Source organism: Photinus pyralis, unplaced genomic scaffold (assembly GCF_008802855.1).
Source record: "Photinus pyralis isolate 1611_PpyrPB1 unplaced genomic scaffold, Ppyr1.3 Ppyr1.4_LG8, whole genome shotgun sequence".
NCBI classification, from domain to species: domain Eukaryota; kingdom Metazoa; phylum Arthropoda; class Insecta; order Coleoptera; family Lampyridae; genus Photinus; species Photinus pyralis.
In genome coordinates, this window is record NW_022170819.1 from 12016293 (window position 1) to 12024226 (window position 7934).

Sequence of the window (7934 nt, forward strand, 5' to 3'; positions counted from 1 at the left end):
GTAAAATTACAATTCCTGGATGCTTTACATAGAGGGTCGCGCTTAGACCCTGAAAATGGATCAGCAGCAAAAATTTCTGAGAAGAAATGAAATAGTTTGGGAGCGAGCGTTCTATTCCGCCGGTCTTAATTTTTTCGATTCTGTATATACCTACGTCGAATGGGGGTTTACAGTATAGTTGAATTCCGCAGTTCTAATTTAATAAGCGTGTACCTGAAACCATAAAACATTTTTTTGTACAGTAAAAGTTTATTTAAAAATAGAGCCTGATTAGCAAAAAAATAATGAACTAGTGCGGTTTTAAAGGTTTATTCAAAACGATATGATTGTGGCGGGCTCTGTGACGTAATAAGCCCGACCAATCAGCTCCTAGAACCATTCAGATGACATAACGACTTGGCAATATTGCAGGAGAATGGCATTTATAACTTGCGTCATCTGTCACAGGCACTTGTCACTTTCGTGCTAGATGCAGTCATAGAACTGTATACGTAGTAACATACAGTTCTATGGATGCAGTTAAACATCCCTCTCAAAACGTCAAATGTGATAAACGTCAGACCCTCGCGTAAAGTTGCCAGCTCACTTCTACGTGATTGGTTGTAGGTTTGTGACGTATTTAGTCTGAAGCGTTTCAAATTCGGGCTAAAAACACAGCTTTTCAATAATTTATTTTGGGTTTAGTTTACTCGCAAATAAAAATTGAGGACACACGGGTCTTTTTATTTTTAATGTACTTTGTGGATCAGAAATAAAAAATGAAGGTGGGATGACCCCATTACGTAATTTTGAGTAATCGTAGTGAAACTTCAAAATCGAAGAAGCCATTCATTTACCAGACTTGGGATCTTGTATCGGCGGTATGTGGATCAACAAAGTAGGTACATCAATCAGAACTTCCAGTTAAACGACGGAAGGGTATTCCTTTAGCATACTGATAACCAAGGGGTGTTGAAAAGTTAGATTTTTGCTATTTAAATAGGAAAGAAAAAAACTCTTCAAGATTCGATCATTTAAAAGGTATACTATATACAGGGTGATATTTTTAAGTGGACCATAGAAGTATCTCAGGAACGGTTTGGAATTATGATTCGGGACTCATTACCTTTTTTGAATAATCCATCAAAAGGAATCATTTAAAAATATTTCCAAGATGGCCGCTTTTCCGGTTGTATCAGAACGATACCGGAACTTTCTTATTTCAAACGGCACTATCTTTTCTGATGGTATTTTTGAATTCCTCATAAAAAATCAGTAAGATTATGTTAATATGATGGTATGTCTAACTGACATGGTTTCGAAGTTATTTGACATTTTTACATTTTTTCACAGTTGCAGAGGTTCAGTAAATTAGCCATATCAGTTGTGACGGCTTAGTAAAATGATTTTTCACGAATGGACAGCTAAAAATGTACGTAAATGTTATTGATCTGATTTTCAAATGTAATTCGAAAATAATACAAATAAATCAGTCAAAGTTGACAGTGGGTTTTTTGTCAAAAACTCGACATTTTCAAATGGAAACCATATCTTTACAATGGAAAGAGCATAAAAAACGGACAAAAAATGTACTTGCAAAATTTTTCTAAAGTGGACAGTTTATTTGGTTTTTTAGAAAAATTTTGTAAGCACAATTATTTATTCGCTTTTTTGATGCATGGTAAAGATATGGTTTCCATTTGAAAATGTTGAGTCTTTTACCAAAACCCAATTGTCAATTTTGAACGCTTATTCGTAGGTATTACTTTCCAACCACATCAGACCAATAGCATTTGATAGCGTGGACTTTTAACTGTCCATTCATGAAAAAAACATTTCGCTAAGTTGTCAGACAACAGTGATATGGCTAATTTACTGAACCTCTGAAACTGTGAAAAACTGTCAAATAACTTCGAAACCATGTCAGTTAGACATAGCATCATATTACCAAAGTCATACTTTTTTTTGTGAGGAATTCGAAAATGCCATCAGAAAATATAGTGCCATTTGAAATAAAAAAGTTCCGGTACCTTTCTGATACAACCGGAAAAGCCGCCATCTTGAAAATATTTTTAAATGATTCCTTTTGATAGATTATTCAAGAAAGGTAGGTAATAGGGTCGCCCGATTCGAAATTCCAAACCGTTCCTGAAATACCTACTTCTAATGGTCCCTTAAAAACACCATCCTGTATAATTCCATTGACTTTCAGAATGAATAAAAGTCCAGTAACCTTCAAAAATAAATTAAGCTTCTTGCAAAACGCACGTCATGTCATTCACCGTCCAATTTTATTAAATTGCCGGCTCGTGTGGCGCAGTTTAGTTGAAGCTGGACTGTGGTGCTAAGCGTCCCTGGTTCGAATCCGGGTTCGGGCATGGATATTTGTAAATGTATAGTGGATTGGGTTGGTAGAACAGCCTTGGCTGAAACGCCGCCCACCCAAAAATAAAAAATAAAGGCAAAAAAATTTATTTTCAAATACATATCGACAATTTTAATGGGATATTTCCGTTCAAATGCGCTTTTAAAGGGATCGCCATTCCGTATACCAGTTGCGACATCACAATAAAGTGATCCCTAATTTCTGGCGCAACTCGATTCCTAACGTTGGCGAATTTTTGAGACCTCCCGCGAGGGCAAAATGAATCAAAAACGCGTACGGTTAACTTTGTGGTAACGTCATCACAAAAACATTTCGAATGGCTCACGTGATTTTTGCAGACCTTTGAGAGAAATTTTATTACGGCGGTGTCCTCCACGCCCTAAACGGTAAAAGAAAGTAAAAACTCGGGAGCAGGTTCGTAGGTACGCGGGACCGAAATTCGAGAACCACCACGGCAGAAAAACCCTCCTCCGCGTTTTGCACGATCGCTAAAAAACCTAGTAGTAGTTTACGAGCTACGAATTTTTTTGCTTTTTTATCGATTTTTACATTTCTTACGGCAGCAATAATTTCATCAAAATCGACTCTATTTATCAAATTAAAAATATTTTACGAATCCCAGGTACCCAATTATTTAACAAGTTAAAAATTAATCGTAAACGATTTACATAAAGCGCATTTCCACTTGCATTCATTTCCCATTTGTAAGATGCAACTTCTGTTAAAATCGTAAAAATCCGGCCACAAATATGAAAGATAGCATTGCACATGGGCAATCCATTGTTGACGTGCTACTTCAATTTCAGTTTATGAGAATTTCATTTCAATGCTTTTCTAAATAAGAAAGTTGGAACTGCGCATGCGCAAACCTAAATTTTAAAACTAATGTTAGATTTTCCTTTGTTCCAAGCGCCTAAGTATCAAATTTCACTTAAATAGTTCCATAGATAAAAAAGTTGGCACGGCGCATGCGCAAAATAAAATTTTGAAACTGGCGCTAGATTTTCCTTTATTCCAAGTGCCTATGTATCAAATTTCATTTAAATTCTTCCATAAATAAAAAGTTGGCACTGCGCATGCGCAAAACCAAATTTTGAAATTGGCGTTTGATTTTCCTTTATACCAAGTGCCTATGTATCAAATTTCGTTTAAATTCTTCCATAAATAAAAAAAGTTGGCACTGCGCATGCGCAAAACCAAATTTTGAAATTGGCGTTTGATTTTCCTTTATTCGAAGTGCTTTTGTATCAAATTTCGTTTAAATTCTTCCATAAATAAAAAAGTTGGCACTGCGCATGCGCAAAACCAAATTTTGAAATTGGCGTTTGATTTTCCTTTATCCCAAGTGCCTATGTATAAATTTCGTTTAAATTCTTCCATAAATAAAAAAGTTGGCACTGCGCATGCGCAAAACCAAATTTTGAAATTGGCGTTTGATTTTCCTTTATTCGAAGTGCTTCTGTATCAAATTTCGTTTAAATTCTTCCATAAATAAAAAACTTGGCACTGCGCATGCGCAAAACCAAATTTTGAAATTGGCGTTTGATTTTCTTTTATTACAAGTGCCTATGTATCAAATTTCGTTTAAATTCTTCCATAAATAAAAAAGTTGGCACTGCGCATGCGCAAAACCAAATTTTGAAATTGGCGTTTGATTTTCCTTTATCCCAAGTGCCTATGTATCAAATTTCGTTTAAATTCTTCCATAAATAAAAAAAGTTGGCACTGCGCATGCGCAAAACCAAATTTTGAAATTGGCGTTTGATTTTCCTTTATTCCAAGTGCCTATGTATCAAATTTCATTCAAATACTTTTATAAGTAAAAAAGTTTGCAATTCGGTTTATAAATGGTCGAGATGCGAAAAGGGCACTGTGAATTTTGAATCGATTCGATTCAACTTTTGGCATTGCGTATTATATGGTTAAAGCTATGCCCATATTGAATTTCATGCAATTCAGTTCATAACTAACGGAGATGTAAAAGCGATCGAACATTTCTAAACAAAAGTTATCGTTCACACGGACAGATAGATGGACAGACAGACAAAGGAACAGACGGACAGAGACCAACCGGCAGGCGACAGATAGCAATGCAAAATTATAAACGATCTCTAGGATCGTTAATAAACGGCAAAAGTGTAAAATTATGGAACATGTAAAAAACGGTTTTTTGTTTTTTTTACAATAACTTTTTTTGTAAGCGGTACAGAAAAAATTCCTTCCTTGGTACAAGACTCGACACCATAACGAACCAAATAGCGAAAAAAGTAGAACAATAGCTCTTAAGATAAAAAAACTAGTAGCGTCGCAAAGTTAGCGGACGGACGGACGGACGGACGGACGGACGGACGGACGGACGGACGGACGGACGGACGGGACGGACGGACGGACGGACGGACGGACGAACAAAGTGGCCACAATAGCGCATTTTTTTTTTATTTTTGTGGAAATGCGCTAAAAATTAATAAAAAGTGTCAATTTAAAAAATAATTTCATAATTCCAAAAGGGTTTTCATGAATCCCCCCCCGTGCCCTTATCTACAGGAATATAAAGTTTTATATTTATATTTAAATTTAAATAAGGAAAATTGTCCAGCTGGGTTCAATATATTTTTTTTTCTTGTCAACGAAAGTCGTCGCGACCCCGGACCCGGTTCACTTTGCAATAGGCGATTTTTTGATTATGCACTCTGACTCCACGATGCATTTCTCGACAACGATCGGTACGAGATCAAAAATTATAATAAATCTCTAACGAAAGCTGCGAAAGAACAGTTGAGATGTTGGTCTTCTGAATGGTCCGTTGGTTGCGATATGGACTACTTATTGGAGGTGTAGTCTGATCCAAACGATGTATCTCAGGGTGAGCAGCGGAAGGGAGGTGCACAACGCGGGCAGAGGTAGTTGTTGGCGCTATTTGTTTACTTTGATACATGGAAAATAAAGTGTTTATACGTTGGTTATTTGCTCCGTTTATGTTAAAGACTAATAATATTGTTAACGTGTTCGTTTAAGTTAGAAATTATTTCCATTGTAAATATTGTAAGAACATTTCAAATCAAGCATAAATTTGAAAAACAACAAACATTTGATGCTGGAAGCTATTTTGTTTTGATTTGGGATCACCTTTTATAGACGTACTCATTTCCATTATCTCTATTGTTTTGAATTCTTCGCTTGCTTCTGCTTTTCCGACGTTTAATTCAATGCTATCTTCCTTTTTTTTACTCTAAAGGTATTCCTTTTCTAACCAAGTTCCTTCTATCATTTTTAGCGCATTTTTCAAATTTATTTGTAAAAAGGTAGCTTATTTAATCTCACTTTGTCCGGCCGGCCGGCTGGCTGGATGGCAGCAAATGTGGGCCCATAGAAGAACGCTTGCAGAAAGACGAGGAGTGTACATGTACGTACCGCGGCCGTGTATAATTAACAACTTTAGGGATGGGTTGGGCGTGAAGCTAACTTGGAGATTTTTCAGTTTTCCCCTATTTTCTTCTACAGTTTTGGTCCAATTGTTTTAAAAATTGGTGGCTCGGAAATTAATCACCTTTTGAAAGGCGCGCGTCTTTTAGGGTATAGGACTTTGGGCGCCCAAAAGTTTCTTAGAGCTCCAATCGCGGTCTCTCTTTTTCGTACTACGAGAAGTGATCCAAAAATTGAGTACTATTTTGTGGCGGGTTTTTAGCGAAATCCACCAAAATGCGAATTGCGGGCAAAAGGACAAAAGGAATGTAGTAGCCCCCGACAAGATCTTACTGATGGTGGAATCAAAACTTCAAACCCGAATATGCGGGTGAACGGGAGGTCGGAGTTGGGTGAAGTCCCTTCGGTCTCACACGAGGACTAACATAATTTTTTTTATGATCTGGCAAAACATTCATTTCATGAGACGCCTGCGTTTCTCATTCAGAGCCATCATGGTATGTCTTCGCCTCTCTTGCCGCGAATTTCAAAAATATTGTTTACTTACCCTTTCGCGCCTTATTTTTGTGTTCCGCTCTTTGTTTAGCTCCCCTACCCCATCTTTTACGACCTCCAAGTTTCTGTTTAATTGTTGATATTCGTGTTTGTGGGTCACCGAATGTGTAGCTCTGTGGTAGAGTGTTGGGCTACATAGCCGGAGGTCGGGTGTTCGAACCTGGCCTGAGGTAAGAGCTTTTAATCTGTGGCAGAGATGGGAATTTCCTTAAATCAGCGAGCTACTCCGAATTAGGTTTATCCTGCAGTTTTCCTCATTCATAAATGTAAATACTGGAGTAATATAGAACAACTTAAGACCTTCTGCAGGTCACTAAATACATAATCATGTGTTAAAATAAAATAGGTTCATTTTTCTGCTAATAGATACAATGCCAAGGATGGTAGGTACAAATCAAACTGATAAAAACACTTTTAGCTTGAATCTTATCTTCGGAAATTTACCAAAGTACCTAACGCAAGTTCACATAAAACATAATCATTTATTTGCATAACGGCATAAAATTAACAGATTATCGCTTAGTTCCACACAGCAATTATTACTTGCAAATGTTGTACTCACATTCAATTACTAACTTAATGTTATAACTGAAGAAGCAGTCTCAAGGATGCGCTTCAATTGCAATGGCCTTTGAAGCATTTCTTTTGTAACTTCTTGCAAGAAATTGCACTTCTGGTCAGCGGTTCATCGTGAAACGAAATCAAGATCACCTAAACATTTTTTTTGCCGTTTTAGGTATTCACAAACTGGTATCTACAAGCTTTGGTTTCAAGCAAAGCTGAGCTAAATTATTCAGAAGGGTGTTGAGACTTGAGTGGCTTCTGTGAATTAGAAATAGCGTAGGTTGTTATGAAAAATTGTTTTCAACTGATGTTCTCGTGTTTACCACGTTTGTGGTTTTTTATACAATTGTGTATGATTTATACGCATTTTCTGCATAATTTATTAGGTACACGGACACTAAGAGGAAAGGATATACATGCGAGCACTACGAATAAAAATGTTAATCTTCTACGGACCGAAATATTTTTAATTAATCATCCAGCCATATAACTATTTAACTACAAAATTTACACAAATCAATTAAAAATGGCAAAGGAAGCGATTTATCTTTTAGCTTAACAATTCTGGCACATCTCCATAAATTTGGTTGACAGTAAATATTGCTAAAATATACAGCGCGAGATATCTTTACGTTCTGCATGGGGGAAATTCCAGAAATTAACAGAAATCCACCTGTACGATATTTTTAGCTTTTTTTTAAATTAAATCGCCTTCAACTCGTTTGTGTATGAAGAGCGAGAAAAAATAAATTAGTCGATATTTCGCACAGTTGAATTTGCGTGGGCTGAGCGGATTTTACCGTTGCGTTTTTTTACTGATCATTGTGACCCGGAGGTTATTAAATTGCGCACCATTCACTAAATAAAAAGAGATTGTTATGAACCTCTACTTCAAAAAATGAGTTAATCTGCTTTGTGGCAATGAGTGAAGATGTCGGTGATGTAGACTCTAGAGCATCCAGATGAATCATGGACCCACATACAAAAAGAAACCTAAATAAATTCGTTGATTTGCAATCACGTTTGG